This window comes from Ambystoma mexicanum, chromosome 5q (assembly GCF_040938575.1).
Source record: "Ambystoma mexicanum isolate Mex_15411 chromosome 5q, UKY_AmexF1_1, whole genome shotgun sequence".
In the NCBI taxonomy this organism is placed as follows: Eukaryota; Metazoa; Chordata; class Amphibia; order Caudata; family Ambystomatidae; genus Ambystoma; species Ambystoma mexicanum.
The window spans coordinates 219154588-219161189 of NC_090933.1; the positions used below are offsets into that span (position 1 = coordinate 219154588).

General features: G+C 38.4%; 1 long non-coding RNA gene across 1 annotated transcript; it reads right to left on the reverse strand.

Moving 5' to 3' along the window:
- Positions 1-1064: 1064 nt before the first annotated feature.
- On the reverse strand, positions 1065-4592 carry LOC138498567 (uncharacterized). Its single transcript, XR_011278752.1, has 3 exons — positions 4511-4592; positions 4309-4405; positions 1065-3764 (listed from the first exon to the last, which is right to left on the reverse strand). It is a non-coding gene; the product is annotated as an uncharacterized lncRNA (long non-coding RNA).
- Positions 4593-6602: the final 2010 nt, after the last annotated feature.

A 6602-nucleotide genomic window follows, 5' to 3' on the forward strand; every position in this document is an offset into this window, starting at 1 on the left:
CAAAGTGGCTCCTCTCTCTGCCTTACAATGTGTGGTTTGAAAAAAAATGCAATCCTCATTGTAAATCGGCATTCACTGCCAGTCGATATGTATTTATTTTCTCTCAAAGAATGAATTACAGGCCTGAGAAAAGCAATCTTTAGAGCAGACTAAGGTAAGGCAATCCTTCTTTTCTGTAGAGGAGCCTGGTGTGTAGTTGAACTTGGCTTGCATTTCACCCACTGCAAACTAAATATTCACATCTTGATCATGTGTGGCCAAAAAGTGACCTTCTGTAGGGTCTCATAGTATTTTGCAATCCCCTATACCTGGCTGCTACTGGACCATGGGCATGATTTAACATGGTGCTTTTAAACGAGGTGTGTATCACCCACTGGTTATAATCAGATTGTATATTTCTCACCAGGAGTCTTTCTTGAATTTGAAACTCTGTGAAATCCGCTCCCAGGAACGACGTGGTTTTCATTGTCATTGAATATGTAGGCAAAGGAGCTGGACAGCGTATCTTTGCACCAATGTCCAGCCCCTCCTGAAATGCACAGGTCACCTTTGTGAATAAGATGACCTGCACATTTCTTCACACTCTTCTTCTCTGCACTCCTTTCGTTTGCACTATTTTTGGTAAATTTGGTCCCAGGTGTTTAGAAGTTTGAGTACTAAGACCATAGGTTGATTTTCAATGATTGCGATGAAGACCCTACCCTTTCGTTCCTTTCATTCACATGGGTGATTGTGATGCCAGGGACCTGACTATTTCTAAAATAGTCATTTGGATGTCTTTCAATCAAGCGACAAGTGCCATTTAAGCTTATGTAATTGGAACCCTTCATTATCTTGATTGGGCTGTGGGCGTGGGTCCAGAGAAGCTGGTTCACACAATCAATGAAATGTGAGATCCTGCACAGTAAAATATTCCCCAGTGCCAATGGTGTGTCCATGAAATCCATGACGATCAGTTCCAATTCTGTGATTCCACCTACTAAAATGTATTTGCGGCCAAAATTGTGTAATTTATTTTATTGTGTTATCAGTTTTAATAATTTAAACCTTTCACATTTCGTCATATTACAATACAGTAAAATCATCAAAAAGATACAAAGAGAAAAAAGAAAGACAAGACAATATAAAGTAATATTGTGTAATTCCCCAAAAAGAGGTATAATATGTATACTCTGACTTTCACCCCTCCCTTAAATTAAGGTATTGAATAAGTCTCATGAGATTAAGATCACTTAACACCTTGTCTGTAAATAGCCAAAAAGTGAAATTGCCCTTGAAGAAGAATGGGAGTATAAAACTGGTAAAGTTTCACTTCCAGTTTTCGGACAAATTGTGCATTATTGAACAATTCAAAATATTTTGTTTTTATATTGGCAGGCACTTGATCTTGAGTTGACAACTTGTAGGCATTTTTCCTGAGATCAAGTTCAGGTGGATTAGTCAGGGAATCACTTTGAAATCAGGAAGGCTCAAGAATAGCCCCCCTCTTATCAGGTTCCATTTCACTGCCTACTATTGGAGTTCAGTCTCTAGAACCACATATATGGGAAGGCCCATCTCAATTTTCCAGTCATGTTTTGGTTTTGAAGCACCATTTATTGCTAGTAACATGCTAAGAAATCTGGGTGAAAGAACTCAGAAAAGTATTTAGGTGACTGGTCCTGAGTGCACATTAAATCATATGCTGCCTTTTCGACTAATTTTCTGGGATTCCAATTGTTGGAAACATGTTTTAGAATCGCTGCTTTGTAAGAGGACCATTTATGGTGGTATTAGTCTTCCAGTACAGAAAGGAAACTGGACAATATGGGGAGAAATGTAATGTATGTATTCAAAGTTATTTTGGTTTCCTCATTGCCCAAATGATGCCATCATATGCTCATACAAAAAAGTATTGCTAAAGAAAATATGTTGCATTTTTGTGCTAATGTGTGTCATGAACACCTGGGATAAAGAATAGGTTCAACACTTTATTCAGGCGGACTCAAAATGTAAGCTGGGGATCTTCTTAAAAGAGAAAACCAAAAATCAGAATAGTCTTATTCCAATGTCTCTGTCTGTATCTCTCTTTTTCTGTCTGTCTGTTTCTCTTTCTCTCTGTCTCTCCCTCTCTTCATCTCTATCTCTATGTTTTTATACTCTCACGTGAGTGTTTAGGCCGTTGGGCCTCTCTGTAGTATCATTTGTTGTCCGGGCGGTTCCAGAGAGGGCCCAATTCAAATGTTCCTGAAGGGTTAACAAGTGTTACAGGCTTAAGGGTGACCCAAACCCATTTCTTATGCCCAACGGAGCATGCATGTAGGTTTTCTGGCACTTTAAAACATCCACTAACTTTAACACAAAAAATATGGTTTACACTATCATTGCCCATGTGACAAGATCTACCTCAGCATGACCACGAGGGCCATTTCTATCAGAATGAGTGAACAAATTTTCAAAATCCATAACAGAAATATTCAAGCCCTACTCATAAAACATTACCTGGAAAACGTTCACACTGAAAATTACATAATGTGGCTGGAGATAGACGCTCTGAAACCAGGCCAGCATAATTACTCTGTGAGTAATAGACTATATGAACTAGAGCAGAGATGGATACAACCCCTATCAGCACACATTACAGGCCTCAACGACTGAGGATATTCATTGGTTGACACTTCTATGCTGAACTCCAGTTCGTCTTTGCAATTTATGGAGGTGACACTGCATATTAAGCCGTTCATTCACTATGGCTTCTCACCATATACAGTGCTCTACTTAAAAATTCCAAAATGGCCATATCATTAAACAGCGCGCCGTTCGGGACCCTGCTAAAGGGCAACACCAAGGTGGTGCACTGACTGGACTGCTCCGTGCTCGGTGTTCAAAACAGAACATCCTCACAACACTAATAAGGTAGGTCATATGAAGCAAATCTATTTATAATGTTGAGCCCCCTTCTAGATTAGGTAAGGTATTGCCTTTGACAGGCGTTCACCTTCTCTCCTCGTCGATGGAATGATTACAGACCGTACCCATTTATACCGGCGGCAGAGATCAATTAAAACTCAGCACGCAGGCATACGCTACCTTTAGATTGGATAGTCCCTTTTCTAGGGAGAGTGTACCACTTGATTATTGAAAGTATGGGTCCTCCACTTTCAATTTGATTTAATTATTGTTTCAGATGGCTTCATTCATTCACCAGAAGTGTGGCAGGACTGTTGTGTCAGGACAGAACCTTGAATCAAAGAATTAGCTGCTTCCAAAACTAGTAAGCAACAGATAAGAACTACTCTATATTTAAGAGCTTAAGAGGGCTAACCTCACAGGCTGCGCTTCTAACAACTTGAATCCAGCATTTGTGACGAGTTTATCAAAACGGAATTCAAATTAGAACCATCGGTAAATCAGACCTTTAATGTCAAGGTCACAGTGTTGTTTTAACACAATTAGTCACAACTATATTAATCAAACTTGTTTTTATCACAATCTTGTTGAGTTTAAACACATATTAGTCACACAGGATAGGTCACATAAGGATAAGTCACATGAAATGATTTTTGAACACAGTGTTGTTGAGTTTGAACACATTTAATCACCATGTGTTAGAGAGTAAGCTAGTTTCTACTCTGCATGATACTAGGTTGCAATTAATAACGACATTGCACTAAATAACACCAACACGTGTTTCAACCTAACAAGGTCGTCCTCAGGGCGTGAGCATCTGTATAGTTCTAACAAATAAACTAAAATATTTGTGTGTGTAGCTTATTTGTCAGCTACTGTTAGTACCCAAAATAAAACCGAGGAGGGAGAGAGAACAAAGACAAAAACAGACACAGAAAAGAGAAAAAAAGTAAAAAAGGCTGTCAGATATATGTGGACATCGATAACAAAGAACTTAGATCACTATAAACACATCATAAACCGGATCACCAGCTTGTCGAGAAAGAAAATATACAAATGCATATTGTGAATACTGTTCTGATTGGTTAATCTGCTGAGACAGAAGTAAGCTTTGGATCGTTTGACTACTGTAATAGAATAGTATAAACATGCATAGTTTTTAACATAGCTCTGATTCAATGCCTTGTCCAATTTCTAATCGGTGGTTTAATAAACCAAAGTGGTACGTGGTCGATGGTTATTTCATCATATCTGGGTATGGGACCTTTTTTATCTTCACTGAGGCAGTGTCTTTCAAATTGGTGAGCTGTAATACCATAAGCACATAATTCAGTGTTTACTAAAAATGATCCTATCATTATGTAAATTTGGGTGAAAGTGGTGCCTAGTTTCTTGGTAAGTATCTGCTGTGCGTTTTACCTGAGTCACGTTTAGCTGTACTTGGTGATAACGTGGCATGCTGCTGTTACAGCGTTGCAGATATATTCAAATCTCTTCTTTGGATGGCAGCCGTAATCTAAGGAGATTGAATAATGGTATTAGGACGGGACGTGTCATTCCTTTAGTTCTATTTCCTGCGTACTCAGTTAGCTTATTGTGGTTTGGTATCAAATGGGCTTACCGGCAGAATCCTGATTATGTGAGCGCACAATGGCGAATGTCTTCAGGGAAGCCGAATGCATCGGCAGTGGATATTTGTCCCTATGGTAACCAGCCCGGGTTCCTGGTCAGGTGACATGTTCATGTGACCCCCGTTGCTAGGTTACCAGCCTGATTCCGGAAGTGTAGGTGGGCGAGTACTTGCAATTTGTTAAAACGGTATATTCTTACAAACACGTCCATAGTCTAATTGATTCAAGTAGAAATGGGTTATCCCAGCTCTACGTAGCAAATTGCACTAACACAGATTTCTTCATGATTCGAGTGGTAAATAAATATGTTATATTGTAGCGATACAATTCTATTGCGATTCTCGAGTCTAGTTGATTAGTAAGCTCCACATAGTAAGTTGTACCAAAGCGGATTGCTCTGTGAAACCAGTATAGGATGGTATTTTTATTTTTATTTGATTATAGTGCGCAGATGGCTGTATTGAGACGGGATACCGTTGCATCCTCATTACCTGAGTCAATCAATCAAAAAGGGAAGCCTTTTACACATTCTATGCATCTAATTTGATCATCAGTGTATATCTATGTGCTTAGTAAATAATAAGAAGGAGGGGGGCGTTTCCTGGCTATCTTGCTTTTGTACTTCAAAGTAAGTGTTCTTCCACGCGGTTTGCTGCGATATTATGTCGCTTTTATTTGTGAAAATGGTTAGTTCTTCTTGAATTTGTAGTACACATTTACAGTACATCCGGGGCTCTTATATCCCCATGTTGTCAGCTGACACGTGTTTTGACCAGTAGGTCTTTATCAAGGCTATTGGTTCAGATGTGGTGCCCCCTGTCGGGTCCTGGTAGAGTGGTATGGATTGCTTGTCCTGTATATACAGTGGCTCCACCAATTACAATGGAGTACCAATTCGGTTGGGTGATATTGTATGTAAATATGTGCTCTGTACAGCGCTTTGGATTAAGGCGCTATATAAATAACACATTATCATTATTAGCCCTACCCCAATGTACCATGAACAACAGAGCTCAGCAAGGTCATTTCCAACTCTAGAGCCAACCACGTTTCTACCTTAGTAAATAATAATATCACTATAAGGTGATTACATGTTCTGACAAGTGAACATATTTAGCATTAATTTGTGAGCATTCCAAATCTCATGCGCTCACTCAATTTAAATGCAAAATCTCATCCAAAATATGAGAAAGTCTCTACAGAGTCAATTGTCGTATTTCATGCAACATTCATTTCGAAATCAAAAATCAATGTAATCCCATTGATTTTTGATTTGGAAATGAGCGTTGCATGAAATACTTACGACTGCCTCTGTAGAGACTTTCTCATATTTTGGATGAGATTTTGCGTTTAAATTGGGTGGGCGCGTGAGATTCTGAATACTTACAAGCTTCCCTTCAATTTAAAACACTGTTTGGTTTGAATGGTGTATCCAAAACTATTATATACCAGTCTCAAGAAACCCACATGCTTAAAGCATTGTTAGATGGCGCAGAATGACACGCTGTACCAATGTTTAGCATTAGTGTCTATAATATTTTGTCATGTGTAAACAGAATTATCTTGGGATGTAAGTGATATATATATATATATATATATATATATATATATATATATATATATTCAGTAAAAAAAAGTTTGTTAAAGGGACGTTATGGTTAAGTTGTGCTACTAAAAACCTATGAAATTCAGTGAAAAAAACTTTGTTAAAGGGACGTTATGGTTCAAAGTAAAACCGAAAAAACCCTGAAATTCGGCAGTTATGGTAACATAAGCAACCATAACTCGCGCCACCGTGCACTACTAACACTAACACCCAGGACATCAAAGATGACGTCACAAATGTCATTGATGACATCACTGATGACATCACATGTGCATTTACTTTTCATAAAAACTCTGTACAAGGGATTCTTATAATGCTGACCAAAAACTGTCAAGGATCATTGGGATAAATTTCATGAGCTAATTAGCGCATTAAGCAATGCATTGATATAAATAGCATTCTATTATGAAGTTCTATCCAGTATACTAAGCTACTCATGCAGAAACATAGGCAGTGTGTGCAGAATACATGATGAA